Consider the following 21,655-nt stretch of genomic DNA (forward strand, 5'->3'; position numbering starts at 1 on the left):
TGTCTCAACACCTCAAACAATTGTACCAGCGGATATATATGCAAAAGAGAGGAAAGCGGCATGCTGAAGAGATAGCTGCACTCCTCAGTTCATTGTAGTATTAGTTGCAATGGCCTTCCCTATTCAATCAGCCCGAGAATCTATCAGTAGGTAAATCGATAAGGAAAATGTGCTGGACGTACACTTTGGGACATTATTTAGTCTTAGCAAGAAATGCTGAAGTTTGTAGCAATGTGGATGTGGTAGCTTTTTGATTATAACAAAATAACCTAGATGGTAGCTTATAGAAAAGGTTGCCCCCTGCCCCCCATACAGGGTTTCTCTGTGTAGCCTTAGCTGTCCTGGAACTTGCTCTGTAGACCAGGCTGGCTTTGAACTCAGAGATCACCCTGCTTCTACCTCCTGAGTGCTGGGATTAAAGGCATTTGCCACCACTACCTAGTGAGAAAAGCTTGTTCTTGTTCATGGCTTTGGAGGGTCCCACCTAAGATGGGGCATTTCCATTTCTTTGCCAATGCTGGGAAGTACAGGGTGAGGTAAACTGCTCACTTCCTGTCAAGAAAACGGAAGAGAAAGGAAAGACTGAGGTCCTGTGATCTTCCCCAGGAGCACACGCCCAGTGAACTAAGGGCTTCCCATGGATCCCAACAGTCCCCAGTTATGTTACCCTGGGGGCCAGACTTTCAACACACAGACTTTTAGGGGGCATTCAACCTCCAAACTATAAACATGGAAGAACCTAGAGAATATTATTATAATAACTTAGAAGTAAAATGAGCGCGGAGAGATTTCATTTGTGCATGAGATCTAAAATATGTCAAGATCATAGAAGTAGAGAGAGAGCGGGGATGCGCAGAGTCTGGGGATGGAGAGGCAATGCTGCTACAAAGTGAAAAGTGTTAGTGAGACAATGTGTACAAAATTTTGAAGCCTGTTACACAGTGTGGTAATTGTAGTTAGTAATAAGCTAATACTCAGCCATTGTTTATATTGCATCTACTGTGCCATGCTGCCCATGTGAAAATCAGAGAACTATGGGAATTGGTTCCTTTCTTCTACCTTGTTCTGGGAATTGAACTCAAGTCATCAGGCTTGCCAGCAGGTGCCTTTATATGCTGAGGCATCTTACTGGTCCCTAGTTCAAACTTACTAAGAATAAATCAGAACTACTTATTGCTAAAAATGAGACAACTCGATTTGGAGAGAGGTAGATTTTTTTAAAGGAATTTTTTGATTAGTTATTTGTGAATTTCATAAATGTATTTTGATTATATTTACCTCCCCAACTCCTCACAGACACATCCCCACCTCTCAACACATCCAACTTTATGTTCTCTTTTTATTTTAAAAAATCCATTGAGAGCCATGTACTGCTCTAAAACTCTTGCATATATGGCCATTCAATGCAGCATGGCTGACCTACCAGGGGCCACACCCTCAATCAAAACTAACTCTATCTCCCAGCAGCGATCAATTGCCAATAGGTCTTCAGCTAGGGGTGTGCCTTTGTGCCAACTTCTACCCTCATGCTGGGATTTCATTTGGCTTGGATTTGTCTAGGTCTTGTGCATGCTGTTACAATTTCTGGGAATTCATACGTGCAACTGCCCTGCTATGTCTGGAAAACACTGTTTTGTTGTAGTTATCCATCACCTTTGGCTCTTACAATCTTTCTACCTCCTCTTTCACAATGATCTCTGATTGTGCAGAGGCAGGGGGAGATAACAGTGTCCCATTTAGGGCTGAGCACACCACAGCCTCTTATTCACTGCTCTGTGATGACTATGGGTCTCTGTGTTAACTTCCATCTACTGCAAATAGAAGCTTCTCTAATGAGGGCCGAGAGATGCACTAATCTGAGTATAGAGATAAGTCATTAGGAGAATAATAGTATTAGATTCTCTCCTGGGGTCTAAGATCTATCTAGTCACAGGTTCCTGTCTCCTGTAAGGGTGTTAGGAGTGGGTTCATCTTGGGGAGGGATGCTTAAAGCTAATCAGAAATCATTTGTTTACTTCCATAACATCAGTGTCACTATTGCACCAGTGGGCATATCTTGCCAGGCTAGTTGTTATTGTAGCTTCCGGGGTTCACGGCTAGGTCAGACTGATTAATACTTTTGTTCTTTGGTAGTGTGAATTGAACCCTCCAGCACTTTGAAAACTAGCCAATAGGGATGAAATTTCTAGTATCAGTTTGAAATCCTCATGTTCTATGACTCAAGTATATGGTGCCTTCAGCAATGGTGTCTTCCATTCAGATTCTAGAAGGTATCCAAGAGCAACAGCAACAGCCTGTAATGTTTGGGAGCCTATCAGGTTCCATTGGCCAACAACTCTAAAGGAGGTAGCCTATTCCTGGTACTGGGATTTTTGCTATCTAGCCTATGGTGTCTAGTAGGGTCATTCATTGTCCTCTGTTATAGGGTAACTCCATATATATATATATATATATATATATATATATATATATATATATATATATATCCTTCTGCAAGACACATGCCATGAACCCTTTTTGTTCTGAAGTCACCTTGCTTGTTGTTTCTTCCCTTTGCCACCCCTCCCCTCACCTAACCATCTGTATACCCAGGAGCTTAGCATGGAGGCTCGGCCTGAGAACCCCTCTTTGTTGAAGACCCACTTTTGCAGGGTAAGTCCCGTCTTCCTCTTCCTACACTCCCCTACTTCTGGCCATCTCCATATTCTTAGGCTTATCTGTAGAAATGTGGCCCTTGAACCTGCTTTTTTTTCTGGCGAGATACTTTTAGTCCTATAATTGATTACCTAGCAAACAAATCAGCAGCAGACATGCTAAACTCAATGGGGGAAAGCTCACAAGATCTCAACTCTATGCAAAGAACTAGAGGCAACTAAGGAATGCAGAGAGTAGGAGACATAGTCTTCTCCAGAGAAAAGCACTCCAGCTGATTGGTTATCTAATAGCAAATGGTCAGTACTGAAAAATACATATAAGTAACATTATACAGACTAAGCAGGTTGTTTTTATGTATTTAGGAATATATGTCTATACATATAGGCATATAACAATCAATAAAAATAGAAGGCATGGACTTTAGAGGGAGCAAGAGAGGACAACATGGCAGGGTTTGTAGGGAAGAAAGGGAAAGGAGACATGATACAATTAGACCCTCAACAAACAAAAGAAATAAATTAAAAAATTTAAAAATAAACTATCAAAAATGTCCCATAACTTAATTAGATATGTTAATCTGTATGTGCAAAATCATTATGAAGTCCAGCATCTGGCATCTAATAAATAAAAGCATTATTCTTATTATGGGAGATAAAACCTTCCCATATAGTAACGACTATCTTCTCTGCTTGCTCACCCTCAGAGTTGACATACAGTTAAAATTTATATGCTGTCCACTGCACCCAGACTCTGTCCCTGGTTCACCCTCTTTAGGTACTGTCTCAGACTTGTGTCATAGCAATCTATTTGCAAAGAGCAGGGCACTCTTGGCAACTTTTCTTGACTTCCATACACTATGGCTGCTCTTCTGGGTAGATTTGTGGATGTGTACCTCCTGACTGGTGGGTGTGGACCAACAACTTCTGCTGAAACAAATGGAAGGAACTGGTACAGACTGGGAGAAGGACCACTTTCCTGGTGTCCATGGAAATTCAGGACAGTTTTCAGAGCTTAGCAAGATGAGCACCACTTTCTTTGTGCTGCACTGAGGGCTTTGACCTTCTCTGTTGATCACGATTCTGTGTAACAGTCTGTCAAAGACATTGTGTGTGCTGACAGCTGCATTTCAAAGTGGATGGTGGAAGCATTGAGTTAGGGGCCTCCAGAGAGTGCTGGGCAGAGTCCATGCTGAAGAAGCAGACCCGAGGAGCCCATGGGTACTAAGCACAATAATTGACCTGGGAAACCAAGCCACTGGGCTCCGCATCCTGACTGGCTTCCTCCTACTCAGAGCCTGTTGGCAGTGGATTTGATGTTTACATTCCTTCAATCTCCTAGATTATGAACCCCATTCCTAGTAGTAGGAGTTGGGTCTTTGGGACTGACCATGGTCGATGAGGGTAAGTGAATAGGGTTAGTGGCCTAAGAACAGAAATTCCTTGCTCTCTCACCAGGAGAAAACAGACAGAAAGACAGATCCATCTATGAAGCAGGAAGCAGGTCCTTCCCAGATACTGAATCCTTCTCTAGCTATGGCATCCACTCTCATGACTTAAAATCTGTACATCATGAAGCCAAATTTGTATTTCCAGCATAGACATGTGTCTGAGCTCTGTCCCCACCACCTATTTTACATTTCCTTCAACAGGCAACTCAAAGGTAACACATCTGCAAACAGGGCTCTTAGTACTTTTCCTCTGGTCTTTCCTGCCCTCATAGAGGTGACTCATTTGTTTCTATGACACTGAGTGGGGAAGGCATTTTTGACTCCTTGGTTTCTCTGGCACCCATAGTTCAGTCCATCAGCAAATCCTGTCCATCCTTCTTTAAGAACATACCCAGGATCTATGTTCCCCATGTCTAATTGCCATCCTGAGCCCAAGACACCATGGACTTGACTGCCAACAGATTTCCAAGGGATCTATTTATTTCCCTTCAATGTTCTTTCAGTCTGTTTTTATTGAAGTAGACAGGGTGACACTACAAAACTCAAATTAGATCATTCTGCTCAGGTCCCCCCAAGGCAAAAGCTAAACTCTGTCTGTTGACCCTGCCTTTATCTCTAACTCTCTTCTGATTTCATTCATGTCATCCCTACTGCCTTCTGTATTGTTTCTCAGTCACAGGCTGACCATATTCCTACCCCACAATCTTTACATAAGCCTTTTCCACTATATTTTTCTCAGTTCCTAAGTGCCTTGTTTTCTTTAATTCTTTCCTATGACTTCAGTTTTCCAGCTATCCTATTTAACATTTTGTTCCCTTTAAGCCTCCTACTCTTCTCTGTTGCTTATTTTTCCATGGTCACTTACTGCTCCTGACAGACTGTACTTACTATTTGTTGGCTTCCTGTGTGTCAACCCCTTTAAGGTAGAGATTACTGTTTCTGTTTTAAAAAGCACTTATTTTTTATTCACATTTTTGGCTCCTTGCCTGTGCCCATGTGAAGATGTAGCAGCCAGAAGAGGGTGTCTAGTGTCTTCTATACTCTCTGCCTCTTCCTTTGAGGCAAGGTCTCTTCTGAACCTTGGCCTCACATTTTTTCCAGCTATGCCAGAGGCCAGTAAGTCCCAGGAGTCCTCTTGTCTCTGTTCCCTCTGAGCTTGGGTTACAGATTTGTACAAGACTTGTGGCTCATGTGGGTGCTGGGATCTGACCTATAGGTTTCCTGGTTATTCAGCAAGTGCTCTTGAGCCAGGGGCTGTTTCTCCAGCCCCATTTCTCGATTATTCACTACTGTACGCTGAGAACCTTGACTGATAATAGGTTCTTACTAAGTCCCTATTGAATGGCTATTGAATGAATGGACTTAGATTGAGTAAATATGAATGCCTTAACCCACCTTGATGAATTGAACCAGACTGTCTGGGGTGGAGAGCAGGCACCTGCAGTTTTTAAAAGCTCCCTAGGCAATTCTGCAGCAAAGGTAGTTTAGAATGAAAGGAATCCTTTGTTCAATAGTGCCCATTAGGCCATGTGCCTATCTCATAGAAACTCTGAGCAGAGAGATGACACATGTTATTTGTCTCCTTTATCATATTGAGCATTCCTGGCAAAGCTCAGTGATTTAACAAAGGAAGAAAGAATTGTGACCAGAGTGAATTAAAGCAAAGAGGAAGCCTGCTTTTGTTTTCACCGGTAGCTGTTCTTGCCATATCAATACCAAGCCTACGGCATTTTCAATAACACAATGGAATTAGTTCTATAATTACCTTTGCCAACACAAACCTACAATGTCTGGGGGCTATGGGTTTTAATAATATTGTTCAGATTACATTTGTTCATGTGGTTGCCAGAGGAGGCCAAAATATTGATTTATTTCATCAGGCTCACATTCTTCTTCTCTTTTGGCTCTGGCTGTCCTGTCTCTCTGACTAGAGCAGATAACACAGATGCATGCACGTATACACACACACACACACACACACACACACACACACACACACACACACACACACACACGAACACACAGTCTTCACAAGGGGATTTCTCAACCCTAAAGAAGTGTTAGAATATCTTGCTGGATGAGGAAGAAGAGAACACCTGACAAGCCTTTCTCTTTCCTCTGTCTGCTTAGTTCTGCATCTACCCTCATCTTCATTCTCTTCAGCTCTCACAAGTTATACTACTGACCATACCAAACACTCTGGTCATAAGGGTTTCCACCCCTGAGCTGATTCCACATCTGGCTTCCCACATCTGCTTCTGGTTTTGTGCGGCGCACTATCTGTGAGAAGGCAATGATGAAAAATCTAAATTTGTGCTGCATGTCACCCCCCTCTCTCACCCCCTTACCCTGGGTTTGTCTTAGGCTAACAAAGATGGAACCTGGAAAAGAGGAGAAGGGAATGAGTTTGTTTCCATTTCTTTCTGTGAAATTGGCTACGTGAGTGGTAGATCTGAGAGAATGGCTTGTGATAATTCTAGTCATCTTCTACAAATACCGAGAATGAGAAAAGAGGAAGTGAAGAACCTTTATCAGGAAGTGAAGAATCTAACAGGAAGTGAAGAACCTTTATGAGGAAGTGAAGAACTTTTATGGGGAAGTGAAGAACCTTTAACAGGAAGTGAAGAACCTTTATGAGGAAATGAAGAACCTTTATGAGGAAGTGAAGAAACTTCATGGGGAAGTGAAGAACCTTTATGAGGAAGTGAAGAACCATTATGAGGAAGTGAAGAACCTTTATGGGGAAGTGAAGAACCTTTATGGGGAAGTGAAGAACCTTTATGAGGAAATGAAGAACCTTTATGAGGAAGTGAAGAACCTTTAACAGGAAGTGAAGCAAATCCCCAGGCTCAGTTCCCCACAGTTATTTTGATAATTTTCAGTCAGCGATTCACTCATACCTAGAAAAAAAGATAGGATTTTTTTTTCTCTGCCAAGATCATACCTTGTATAGCATCAAGGTGCTAGAATGTGCTAGAAGTCCTCTGAGGTCTCTGCTCATGTGACTGGTCATGGGACCTGAGATGAATTTGTAACATTTCTTCCTATCCCACTCCAATGCACTTCTTCCCCAGGTGCTGCTTTGTTCCTCCTGAGCATGTGGAGTTGAATGGAAAAGTTATATGAATAGCGGCAGCAGTTAAAAATGCCAATCTCAGTGATTTTCTGCTTCTGGTGGGAAGGAAGGCTCTAACAGAACAAGATGGTCCCTGAGGTGTGGGGAATGGGGCCTGTATTGTGTCCCTATTTGTTCCTATTACAGCAACCAATCCTGGGAAATGTCTTGTCTGTGCTGTTCCCTCTGCAAAGTCAGGGCCAGTCACTCTCAGCTTTTTGTTTTGCCAGGTTTTGCGGGATCAAGGACATCTGGGTGGTTAGGCTTGTCCTTTGTTCTCCTTGACTCTGGATACTCTTATGTTGTCAGTTGGTTCTAGTTCTCTCAGCAGCTAAGATGCTCTAACTAACAATTTCTCAGAAAAGGGAGACAAGAACAAGAGACCCAGTATGTCTTGGTTACTAGGAAAGTCCAAGTTACTTGGAAACCAAGATGGCTTCTTATTACTGCTTTGTATAGAACATAGAAAGATTAGTTGGTTTTTAATTTTTTCTTTTTAATAAGTACAATAGTAGTGATGATGAATAGATTTGTTAACAGGGCTTTGAAACAACCATGCGTTGTACAGAATCCATCTGTCTGTGTTGTCTCCCCAGAGGCAGAGAGACTGAGATTGACTGGAACACTATTCAAATGATGCTATTAAATCCCATTCCAGAAGGGTACTCCTGGTGGTGTGCTCTCCATCACTTTCTCAGTGTTCTAGTTGTAAATCATCATAGAATGAGGAGCGGGTTGGGGAGACAGAAGCTGACAAATTGATCAGCAGTCCACGAAGCTACTGCCTTATGTTGAGCTCATGATTTAGAGCTGAACAACAGTGTGTACTGGCTGATTCATCATGGTATAAGGGCAGATGATTATATTCTAGCACTGGGAATCTGTGTTTTAGGCATCGTTTTCATAATTTAAGAAAAGCTAAGGATTCAAAACCACTCTAGTAGATTATTTCTATTCTCAGTAATACAATTTCTGTCCATTCTATCAAATATGGTGAATGGAAACTGAAGGGATAAATGCTGAATTTTCATCTAATAAAAGCACTAAGTTAACACATAATACTGTTTGTTGAAAGCTAGCATATTCTTTTCACAATCATGTGTTACACACAAGCAAATAATTCAAAAGTATACTGGGGAGTAAAAGCACTCCTTAAAGCTAAATGCTTATAAACAGTTAATCTTATGCATGTATGGTGAAGAAAAATTGTGTCTGGAGCATTTTTATATTATTCTATATTGTGTTTTAGTGTCTCTTGGAATGGGATTATCAATTAACATGAAAGACTGTTCATAGTGTCCCCTTTTCCTCTGTTGGGAAAAAGTTAAACCAGGAAAATGAAAATAAACCACAAAAATTTGAATGATGACAAGATTATTTTACTTTGAAATATTCATTTTAATATTTAGTATTATGGTAGCTGAATGATAGAAATAGAATAGATAATTTTATATTTATTTACAATAAATTACATAGCCTATATCAGACTAACTATCTATGAGGGTCTTCCTCAGCCTCCCCTGAGGCTGTTGTCATTACTATTATTATTATTGTATCACTATTGTATATTCATATTCTAGAGTGGGATGATTTAGGAAATATTTTTTCAAGGTTTTTTTTTGTGTGTGTGTATGTGTGTATCTAGCTATCACTTTTGTGTGATGGCATCCTCACTAGACTAGGCTGGTACACAGGAAGAATTTAAGAAACACACATGCAAATCTACAACAAGAAATTTCAGATAAAATTTGTGAAGTGATAGTTTTAAATTTTCATAAATTCCAGAATGTATGCCCTAGCTGGCATTTGGAAAGCTCAGCTGTTAGAGGCCTAGTCCCCAGCTTGGCACTCTGGGAAGTTGGGACTAACTTTAGAGGTGAGGCCTCGTTGCAGGTCTTAGGACAGTGGAACCTTAGCCTCCTCTTCTCCCTCTATTCTATTCTGACTGCATTCTGGCAATGCAGTGAGCATCATTCCTCCATGGGCTACAGCATGATATTCTGCTGACTAGCTATATCTGAAAATGATAGGGCCAACCAGCCATGGACTGAAACCACCAAATAAACTAAGCAGACCTCTGTTTTGGGTAAGTTGATTCCTTCAGGCATTTTTAATGGTAACAGGAAGCCAATATGATGCTCCAATCACTTAGCATCTCATCACTGTCCCTCTTTTGCTAACAAAATATGCAATACACGCACATACATTAGCAATGGTTTCAATCCTTAAGGAGAAGGGAGGGAAATTATATTTCCTTTTCTATACTGTTTTTTTTTTCAAAAGCACACATGCTAAAAATAAGTTTACACTGTGCAGTATTCATGTACAGGAATTAAACATGAAAGCTGTAAATTTACCTTCAGTGATCTAAGAACACAATGCAATGGAAAGTCTTCCAGGGAGCCTGTGTCTATGGGGCTCGATTATGGCATAGCTTTCACTTCCCGGGATTCAATTTTCTAACTAAATGATCTTGGTGAGAAGGCAGAGACAGGGCTTGCTCATGCTGAAAATGAGAAGTGAGCTCTCCCATATTAAAAGAATGTCTGTGAGGTCTTCTCAGAATTAAAGTCACAGCAGGAATGTCCTTTATGATTTAGTTCATCCATGTTACAGTACTTTGTTTTTTTTTTTAATTGTTGCAATTCAAATTTTTTTCCTCAGATTTATGCCTCCACTGAGTACTTCAACCACTCTAGTTTCCTGGTTTTCAGAGTGCACATTTGAAGCACCGGTCAAATGTGTGTTGGCTGTGTTTCTGTGGGTGCATGGTCTCCTTCCCTCCGAGTCCCACAAGCAGTCTCCAAAGAGACTTATCTGTGTGGTATGTTGGGCACTTTGAGCTGGTTTTGAGACTCAAAAGCTTAGAGATCTTAGCTACAGGAGATTGGCTAGTGGAAGCTCTGCTTCTCTTTGGGTAAGTGTGTTAGAAGCTGTGGAAGCCAGGCTGCAAAGTGCTGCTAGTCTTTGGTCTGAATTTCGAAACCATGGCTAGACTAAGCACACAATTCTCAGAAACTGGGGTTGGTCCCTAACCTTTGAAAATTCAGGATGAAAGGTAATGCTCTTCACCACACTAGAAGAGAGGAGTGATGTGGGCTGTCCCATTGGGAATATGTGGATATGCATTGCTTTTATTGGTTGATGAATAAAGCTGCTTTGGTCAATGGCAGGGCAGACTATAGCTAGGCAGGAATCCAAGCAGAGATACAGAGAGAAAGAAGGCTGAGTCAAGAGAAGATGCCAGCAGCTGCCGAGGAAACAAGACATGTAGAGAATGAGGTAATACCATTCATGGCAATACATAAACAGAAATGGGTTAATTTAAGTGTAAGAGCTAGCTGGTAATAAGCCTGAGCCATAAGCCAAACAATTATAATTAATATTATGCCTCTGAGTGATTATTTTATACACAGCCGTGGGATTGGTGCATGGGACAGAAACCTCCAATTACAGAGTAGTATGTGTGGAAACACATGTCCAGTATTAAGAGTAGTAGAATTCATCCTGCTGTGGGCCCTGGACTATAGGACAAAAGAACTAATGGGCTTTGTACACAGGCACATGTATACACATATATGTATGTACTAATATGAATATAGATTGCATATAGAGAAATCTATGATGACTGTGGAGGCTAAAAAATCCTGTATTAGCCACTTCCAGCTGGGGGCTGAGGAATGCTTGGAGTATAACACAAGTTCAAGTTCAAAGGTCTGGGAGTCAGGAGACTCAAGTGTGTAAGTTCCACTGTAGGTCTGGAGGCCTGAGAACCAGCAGCTCTGACATCATGAGAAGGACATGGACATGTCAGCTGAAGGAGGAAGGAATTCCTCCTTTCTCCCCATCTCAAAGTCTTCAGCTGACTGGTTAATGCCCACTTGTACTGGTGAGGAAGGACCCTCCTTGCTTAGTCCACTGCATTAAGTGCTGATCTTGTTTGAAAACACCCTCCCAGACAAGCCAGAAACAGTACTGACAGGTTATCCAGGCATTTCTCAGCTCAGACAACTAGACACACAGACCTGACCTTCATGGCGCCTAACTTGAGTTTGTTTCCTTTCATCTTTGTGAGTGATGAAATGGGAGACTGCTTTCTTCCTCTTTTTATAGATGAGTTGAAGGGGGAAAGTCATTTGCTTCTGGCCTCGTGATTAGAAAATGCTAAGCTCTAGATTCTTAAAATATACAAAGACAGAAAACCTGTAAAGCATGTTGACCTTTGCCACTTACCCATGGTCTTTGTTTGCCTGTGTCTCCTCTCACCCACTGTGGTGTCCCTCTTAAGCAAGTGCACTTTTCTGGCTATTTCAACAAGATATCCCACAAAAGCGTCCCACAGGAGTGGTTTATTTAGGCTCACAGTTTGAGAGTACATTGCATCATGGCGCCAGGGGTTGGTGGCATCACGTCACTATACAGAAAGGAAGCAGGAAGGTGAGTGATGACGTTCACCTCACTTCCTCCTTTTTGTTTAGGCTGGGAGCCCAGCCCAGATAATGATGCTGCCCACATTTAGGGTGGGTGTTCCCAGGGCAGTTAACCCAGTACAAAAACTCCCTCACAGACTTTTGACGAGGTCTGTCTCTGAGGTGATTGTAAGCCTGTCAAGTTGACAATGTTCACCACCACAGTATCATTTCTGTGAAATGAAGCACATTTCTAAAGAATCAAATGTGTGTCAGGCAGACTCATGGTTCCTTCGACCATGCCTCCTTCCAGGCATCTCCTGACAGAACTCTGTATGGCAGTGGTTCTCAACCTATGGGTCTTGAGCCCCTTGGCACACCTCTATCTCCAAAAATATTTACATTTACCATTCATAACAGTAGCAAAATTACAGTTTGACATTATCAATGAAAATAACTATGGCTGGGGGTCACCACAACATAAGGAACTGTATTAAAGGGTGGCAGCATTAGGAAGGATGAGAATCACTGCCATTCGGAATAATGAGAATGAAGGTGGATGCTATAATAGAGACCCCAGGAAGACAGACATGCCACAGGCATTGGCCACCTGAATTGGGAAGTGCAGGTAGCAAGCAGAACCATCCCCAGAGAGTAGGTCGATGCAGCTAGCAAGCTGCAGAGATGGACTGTCCAAGCCTTCGGGGTTCTGCAGGCTATAGTGAGAAATTACCAATATGGGGCCAAGTAGAAATATAAGGGTATTTAATAGGGAAAAGCCTTACTTACAGAGCGACCTAGCCAGCCACCTAGCCAGCCGGTGTGGCAGCGGTCTGAACACAAGCCGAAAGGGGGTGAAAAACTAAAAGCAAAACTCAGCCAACTCAAACTCTTACTCTATGTCACCCTGACCACGCCCTTAAAGGGTGGTCAGGGCCCCTAAGCAGGCCTGGCTACAGGTTCCCCTACAGCAGTCCTCCACAGAGTGCTGGCTGCTGTGAACTATAGGGCCACAGTGCTTCTGCTGATCCTTCTGGTCTCCCCTGTTGGAGTGGACACTGAACTCTGTGCCATTGTATCATGGAAGCATGTGACTTGCTCTCTGACTTTTCTCACAGAGGCTCACATCTGAATTTAATTGGCACTGGGGAGGAGATATTAACGTTGGATTTTTGAGCAATTTCCAGTACAGTGAAGGCTTTGGAGACTCCCGGGGATGGACTGCATGAATTTTGAATGGTAAGATGGACATAAGATTTTGGGCACCAGAAGTGAATGTTATGAGGTGGATTTTAACTGTCTCCCCAGTTGTGCATGCTGTGAAGTCTTGGTCTCCAGTTTAGGACTATTGGGAGTTGATGGAAAATTTTAAGAGGTGGCACCAAGTGGGAGGTCTACTAGTCATTGGAGGTGAGCTCTTCCTGCCAAGGGGTGTGTCCCTAACTCTCCCTTTTGTTCATAACATTTATATTGATTAACTGGGAATTTTACACCACGAACCCCTAGCACCCTCACCTCCCAGTCCTCCCAGGTCTATTCCTCCCACCTTTGAAATCCCCACCCCCTAAAAAAGAAGAAAAAAAAGTTCAATTTGTGTTGTCCATATTCTCACTGGATCATGGTCAAACTCCCAGTGGTCATCCCCTTAAAGAAAACCATGTCCTTTTCCATCTCCTCCCCTGCCAGGAGCCCTCAGTTCTGGATCTACACTTCAGTGTCCTCATCACAACCCAGGTCTTGGAAGGAAGAAGCAGGCCAGGCTGAAGGCTCTGTCCCCAGATGGAGTCATTGTACTCAATGTATGAATTAGGGGGACACAACTCAGTCCATGGCAGTGGCGAATCAAGGAACCATGTCCTTAAAGTGAACCGAAAGAGAGCTCGGCGCTGTTTAAGACCACTGCTGGGCTGCTGTGAGGCCTGGTAGTCTTTGGGAGTATTACTTTTTAGGAGAGAGCATGGCTATAAGAAAGAGACATATATAAGCAGAGCTCATGCCCACCAAGGCCACCCACTGTCCTGTTGACTCCTGGGAAGGTCACATGCTTCTACATCAGCCGCGCCTTCCTGCTTTTCTCTCTGTATTTCTCGCTTCGCTTCCATCTTTGTTTTCTGGCACTCAAGTAAGAAAGCCGTCCTGTTTGTAGTTCTCTCTGTCACAGGGAGTTTCAATCACACCAGTGCTCAGAGAACCGCAGTGTTGGTGAAGAAATGGGCACCGCATCAGCAGCTGGGAGGGCAGCAGGTGCAGAACCATCTAGAGCTTTTCTGAGCTAGAAGCAGGGATTTGGAGACGCTGAGTTCCAGGGAGCCAGCTGGCTGCTCTCTTCTTCAGTGTGACACTGCCTGGCGGGTAGCCTGGGAAACACCGGTTGCAATGGTTGGGCTCCTTGACCTGTACTGGTGCAGTATGCCTTGGAACTCAATAGTTGGGGGGTGGGAGTGGGGGGAGGGGAAACTTAGGCCTGTGGAGGATTCCTTTCACAACTCCCCACAAAAATAAATAAATAAATAAATAAACAAATAAACAAATAGATAAACAAATAAACCCAAACAACCTAAAATATCACCCCTATTCACCAGAGTCTTCTCAGGTATAAATTCCAAGTGTGTAACAATGTCCCATATCATAATTATAAAAAGGAAAGCAAACACAATACAGGAATAAAACACTTTGGACTATAAAAATAGATACTTGCGTTCACAACCTCTTAGCAACCTGCTGTCATCTCCGTTAGATTCAGTATTTACAGGTGATTTAAATGATGGCATTTTCTCCCTTACGTCAATGCATTGCTTCACCACAGACTTATATCTCTGTTTTTACTGTAGTTGGGGGTTAGCATCACGGCACATGATGTGAGGGTCAGAACATCGGTCTTTGCAACTTGAAGTCACATATAATTTTCTATTAAGGGTATAATGAGAGGGCAGAGGGCTCACTCAACAGTTAAGAGTGCTTGCTGCCCTTCCACAGGATCCCAGTTCAATTCTCAGCTTCCACAGGTGCCTGCATACATATTCCATACACATAAACAAAAATAAAAAGATATTGAAAAGAATGTAACAAAAAAAATGAAGAAATCTAGTTTCCTCAGACTGTAAATTTTGTTAGAATTTTTTTTAATACCGATGTGGCCTTCTAGAATTTTCAAAGAGGTTTATTTTAGTGGCTGCAAGTAAATATGAAGGTATTTTAATTTTCACAGATTTCTAAGTGTCCTTGTTTTTGTCTTATAACTCACCGGACACTTTAATACAAATCACAAAATAAAGTTTTCCATCTTGGCATGCATTTCCCAGCTCAGCTGTGACACTGTTCATCCTTTCAGCAGGGGATGACAGCATATTGAGCCTGAATGTCAAAAATAAATGTCTCCTAAATGTCTGTCATCTTCTGTATTCTATGTGTGATACCTAGATTACATTGACAGATCAATGAGAATAATTGCTATCAGTCATTCACTGTCCAAGTAAAAAGATCAACCCACAGACTGTCAGTGTAGCTCAGCCTTAGGATAGACACACAGGCTCGCTCTATCAAATCTGTGTCTCTACACACCTTTCAACAATTACTAAGAGCCTCACAGATATTTTACTTAAGTAAGTGACATTAAGTAAGTAAGTACCAAGCTACTGACTTGAAATTAAAACTGATAAGGTAACATGTAATTGGAAGGATTGGTCCATTATACGCTAATGTAATATACTCTACGCACAGTAATACTTTTAAAAACAAAAATATTAGTGGTAAGAAGAACTCTGTAAAAAGACAGCTTTTTGGAATCTCTTTAATATACTGATAAGTAGGAAACACTGGAATTCCCATTTCTATACACACATTTGGTCTGTTAAATTCTGGCAAGACACAGCCAAGAGAATCTAGAAGAATATTGCAGCTGCACACCAGGGAAGTACATGCACATTTTGCTTAAACATCAAGCAGTTGGTTTTTTTTTCCTTTTAGAAACGGTTAATTTTCTTTCTCCCTTCTTTCTTTTCCCAGTGAAAACATGTAAGATCTATTTACTAAGCAAATTTCCAGCATAGAATATATGCTATTACCTGCAACCACTGTGCTATGCACCAGGGTTCCATAACTGACTGTTACCAGAACAGAAACCTTAAACAACTGACCGACATCTTAACCTTGATGTCTTTCCATTTCCCCTCTCCCCAGGCCCCTGACAACCACTCTTTTATGCTGCTTCTGAGGTAGGCTTTTTCATATTCTAATCTAACTGCTATCTTTCGAATTTGTCTTTCTGTTCCTGGCTTATTTCTCTTACATAATACCTTCCAGGTTCATGTCTGCTGCCATAAGTGGCAGGATTTCATTCTCTTTGAAGGCTGAGTACTAGTCTGTTGTATACATATATCACATTTTCCTCATCCATCAATAGATACTGAAGGTGGGTCTATATTTTGGTTATGGTGAATTGTGCTGCAATGAGGGATGCAGCTATCTTGTTTACACACCAATTTCATTGCCTTTGGGTATAGAGATGGAATCATGGGACCATATGGTAGTTCTATTTTAATTTATTGACAAAACCCCATACTGTTTTGTATACTGGTCCTACTAGTTTAAACTCATTAACTGTGCCCTTGGTATTCCCTTTCACCATATTCTGAAAAACACTGTCTTTTGATTTTTTTGGGGGTGGGTAGTGGCCATCCTAGCAGGTGAGGGCTGAAACCTCACCGTGGTTTGGACTTGCCTTTTGCTGGCCATCAGCAATGCTGAGTAGGTTTCTGTGTGTGTGCTGGCTGCTGACCACTGGGTATTGCTCTTGCTTTCAGCTCCTGTGCGCAGTAGCAGTTTCTTAGTGGTTAGTTGCAATGTGGAACCCAAAACATTTTGTGCTGTTCTGCATTGAACGCCACTGGTCTACTTGGAATTTTAATTGAGTTTGTTCTCATGAGTTTTGAGCCATGGCTGTTTGGACGGTACTGCTTCACTGAGTCTAGAATTTTCAAGCACTGACATGCTATTAGGTGAAACTGAAATGACATCACGTCTATAGTCAAGAAAAGAGGGAAACAAATGAGCCTGTGCTGCCTGCTGCTCCTGTGCTCAGATATGCCTGCACAGTCTAGGGCCTGGCTCATGTGGCTGGGGCCACCCACTTTCAGGGTGGGTGTTCCCAACTCAATTGACAAACCAGACAGTCTTCTGGGGACAAGCTCACCTCACAGGAGGACCTGAACAAGACAGTTCCTCAATTGAAACTCTCTTCCCTATTCTATGTTGTACCAAGTTGACATTTAAAGTTATTAATCACAGTGTGTGTGTGTGTGTGTGTGTGTGTGTGTGTGTGTGTGTGTGAGAGAGAGAGAGAGAGAGAGAGAGAGAGAGAGAGAGAGAGAGAGAGTGTGTGCGAATGTATGTGTGTTCATGAGCACTCAAGTGTAGGTTCACATGTGTGTATTTATGCACATGTAATTGTGCATGCATGTCGAGGTCAGAGGTCAAACTCAAGGTATTGTTCCTCAGGAGTCACCCACCTGTTTTTTGAGACATGGTGGTCTCTAAATAGGTCCTGTCTTTTTTTGTTGAGAAAGGGCTCCCCCAGGATGACCACCCTCGTGTCCCCCCCTCCTTTGAGTACTTCAATTTCTTTTACCTGAGACCCATACTTTTTATCATGTAATAAAATCTAGTCTCTGAGCTAAATTGTATCTATTTGGGAGGGGACAACACTGCACCCATAGGCACATAGGAGTTGGATGGGCAGAATTCTGTCCACCAGCAAAAGACACAAGGATGTTCAAAGATTTCCAGTGAGAGAGAATCCCAGCATGGCTGAGATAACGGTTCCAGTGGGAACTAAGGGTGGGGTGGGGAGGGGAGGGACCAGAAACGGGGGAGGAGAATAACTGCTCGGAATTGTCCCATTGGCCATTCCCTGAGCAATCTCATTAGATAAAGCCTCCTTAATTCCTGTTCGCTCCCTGCCCTGTCAGCGTGCCTTTGGGGTCTCCCAAGGGTGACTTTGAAGACGAGGTAAAGCTATCTTTCCAATTTCATGGAGAAACTTTCTGGAACTGTTTCAAAAGACACTCTGAGCTGTCATCAATTACCTGATTTGGGAAAGAGAAAGGTCTTCCTGACCTCAGGCAACAAACTGGGACTCAGGGTTGAAATCAAGCAAAGGATTCCTGCAGGCTTAGTCACACGGCTCCACTGCTCATCTGTGCCAGTTGCGGGGTTGTCCCAGCCGCCCAAGGCTACCTCCCGAGCAACCCTTGATCTTCCCACGCGGTCACCCAAAGCTTCCTCATCGAGACTTTGCTTTTAATTAAGTTCCTGTCTGCTCAGAAGTCTGGGAAGACTGGAAAGTCTCAGGTGCAACTAGAATTTCTGATCAAGGATCTAGATGGCTCTGATCAGAGGCGCTGGCTGCTATGCAGCCTCCTTTCCCAGGATACTGTGCTGCAGACTGGAAAGCAGGAAACCCAGCTGAGGTGGGAATAAGAGTAGGAGTTCTTCAGCTTCTGTTGCCCTCTCCTCTTTGTTTCAGATGTCCTAGAGCAGCTGAGTTAAGCTCAGGTCCTCCATAGCAGTCAGTAAGTAAAGAATGCGCAGGATAAGAAATAAATAACTGACAAGTGGGTCACAAACAACACATCCGTAAAAACAGCGAGGAGAAACCCCCAAACTAAGAACCTGTTTTAGTAGGTGGGCACAGCTGTGCGGGTCCGTATTCTCAGCACCAGGGAGCAGATCCAGGTGGAAGGAACACTGTGCGTTGAGGTCAACCTGGACTACATACCCAGTCCCAGGCCAGCCAGGATTATGTAAGGAGAGCCATCTAAACAATCAAAGAAACCACAAAATACCTGACCTAAACCAAACAAAAAATATCACTTTTTGGGGGGTGGGTGGGTTGTAAATTTAATCTCAGACCGTAAATAAGCGTGTAACAGCACCCAGACCCTTCTTTATAATTGAATTCTTTTCTCTATCTCCAGTGAGGATGATTGACTGACTATGGCTGATATTATTGCTTGTTTTCCATTTCTTTCTTTTTTTTCATTTTCTTTTCCTTTCTTTCTTTCTTTCTTTCTCTCTCTCTCTCTCTCTCTTTCTTTCTTTCTTTCTTTCTTTCTTTCTTTCTTTCTTTCTTTCTTTCTTTCTTTCTTTTTTGGTTTGTAAGACAGAGTTTTTCTGTGGCTTTGGAGGCTGTCCTGGAACTCAATCTCAAACTCACAGAGATCTGCCTGCCTCTGCCTCCTGAGTGCTGGGATTAAAGGTGTGCGCTACTGCCACCACCACCCAGCTCCATTTCTTTGTTTAACAATATAATTTTGAATTATTTCATCTGTCCTGATCATCTTGGCTTGGGAACATTGCCCAGTACATTCATTCTTTGAGTCTCTCCTTCAAGAGAGGTCATTTGTGGGGATGATTGTTCAGTTGAAATTTCCAGCTCTCCCATGTCTCATCTGGCCAGTCCTCTGCAAACCCTGCCCTCTCAGAAAAACTGCCTCCCCCGAGGCTGCCAGCTCCCCAACCCCCACTCAAAGTATTATAATTGGGCACAAACCCAGCTTGTGGAGGATGACTCATCGCCCAGCACCTACAGGATATTTAAATATCCTCTTTTAGAATGGCAATGTGATGTTTCCTGTCCCTTCCCCTACCCACCCTGATCTCAGGGGAATGGAGGACTCACCTAGGAGTGCTTTTCCAAACAAATGTGGTCTTTTACACTTTAATTCGGCCTGCTCTGGCTTACTGCTCAGTTTTGGCAAAGAAACCTATTATCAGGGTGCAGAAAGCTCATCAAAGATGAGTAAAGAGAGGCCACAATCCGGTTGTGGTAGTTTGAATGTAATTGGCCCCCGTAATGTCATAGGGAGTGGCACTATTAGGAGGCGTGGCTTTGTTGGAGTGCTATGGCTTTGCTGGAGGAAGTGTGTCATTGTGGGGGCAGGGTTTGAGGTCTCTTTTGCTCAAGCTTCCCTCAGTGTGTTTGTCAGGCAACTTCCTGTTGCCTGCAAGATGTAGCACTCTCACCTATTTCTCTAGCACCATGTCTACCTGCATACCATGCTCCTTGTCATGATGATAATGAACTGAACCTCTGAAACTGTAAGGGAGCCCTCCCAATTAAATAAGAGTTTCTGTGGTAATGGTATGTCTTCACAGCAATAAAAACCCAAATTAAGGCAGAAGTTAGTAGGCAGAGTTTTCCAGTGGGACTGCAGGTCGGCTCTGTCCAGTCAGCTGGCTCCCAAATAACCACACAGAGACTTATTATTAATTATAAATGCCCAGCTGATAGCTCATGCTTGCTCTTCGCTAACTCTTATATTTTAAATTAACCATTATTTCTTATCTATGCTTTGCCAAATGCCACTACCTTTTTTCAACATGGCAAGTTCATGTTGTTTCTCTCTGTGTCTCCTCTCAACCCTGAGGAGACTCCTCCTCCCAGCATTCTCTTAGTCTGGTTCTCCCACCTAACCTTATTCTGCCTAGCTACAGGTCAGTCAGCTTCTTTGTTAAACCAATCACAGTGGCATATATTCACACAGTGTAAAGGAATATTCCACAGACGTTGATACAGGGAGTGGGGTATTGCTGTAATATGCCTGACCATGTATGTGGAGGAATTTGGACTTTCGTACTTTGGGTTATGAAAGTAGCAGAATGCTTTAAGCACTGTTTTAAGGGGCTATATTAGTAGGAACATGAAAGACAGAGATGCTAAGAGGTATTTGAATTGTCAGAGGCTCACTCAAGATGTTTCAGAGGAGAAGAATTTTAGTATGTTGCCTAGAGATCTTTCTTGCAATATTTTGGTGAAGAAAGTATCTGCTTTTGCCCTTGTCTTAGGAGTCTACCCGAAGATAAAGTGAAGAATTTTGGATTAATTCATTGGCAGAAGAAGTCTCAAAACAGCCTAGTGTAGAATCTGGTGTGTGGTTACTAGTGTTCATGCTTATAAAGATTTATAATGAAAGGAAACAAGATGAGCAGGGCAAATTACAAAATGTAAATTTTTTGAGAAAAAGAGCATCAAGAAGTGGAATAGAGATAAATTCTGTTTTCAAGGAGGTAAACAGACTAAGAAATGAAATAAAGGGAGTGGTGACCTCGGAGCAAGATCCCACCCAGCTAAGTTTCCAACTTGTGGAAAGGAACTAAAGAAAATCTCAGAACTGGGTGTGGTAGAGCACACTTTTAATCCCAGCACTGGGAAGGTAGAGACTAGATGATCTGAGTTTGAAGCCAGCTTGGTCTACAGACCAAGTTTCAGAACAGCCAGGCTTAGGCAGTGAAAGGCAGAAAGCTGCTGAAGATGAAATTGAATGAGGAGGCCATGCTCCAGCCCCAGCAAGCAGCAGAATTTGGCAGCTTCAGCCACATGGTTCTGGCTTTAGAGTTAAGAACAGAAGAAACGTGTTATGGAATTTGCCTCTGTGTCTAAAGAAAGCCACTGAGGCCAGGAATGTGTCAGGGGTGTTTCTGAACAGATGCCTCAGAGAGAGGCCACTGTGTGAAGCTGTGAAGTTGAAGCCTGGATTGCTTTGGAGAAACCAAGATATTAGAGATGCCAGAGTTGGGGGATACCTGCTGAGGAGAGCTGCTAACAGGGAGTGGAACCAGCCCAAGAGAGAGAAGCGTATTGAAGTCAACAAAGCTGGATGGAGCTGGAGATGTGGAGAGTGCTTTGACATCAGACATGGAGATGCAGAGTTTGAAGTTTGCCCAGCCTGTTTTTAGTCTTGCTTTGGTCCTGTATATCTTCGCTGTGCTTCCTTCCCTGCATTTTGGAATGGTGATGTATATCATGTGCCATTTTATGTTGGAATCATGTGATCCAAGTTTTTGGCTTTTACAGGTGATTACAGTTAAGAGATTGCATGAATCTTAGAAGAGACTTTGAACTTTAGACTTTTAAACATTGTTGAAATTGTTACACACTATGGGGACTTTTGAAGTTGGACTAAGTTCATTTTGCATTATGATATTGCTACAAGCTTATGGGGGTCAGGGAGTGGAATATGGCAGTTTGAA

The sequence above is a fragment of the Cricetulus griseus genome, chromosome 2, assembly GCF_003668045.3.
Source record: "Cricetulus griseus strain 17A/GY chromosome 2, alternate assembly CriGri-PICRH-1.0, whole genome shotgun sequence".
Classification (NCBI taxonomy): domain Eukaryota; kingdom Metazoa; phylum Chordata; class Mammalia; order Rodentia; family Cricetidae; genus Cricetulus; species Cricetulus griseus.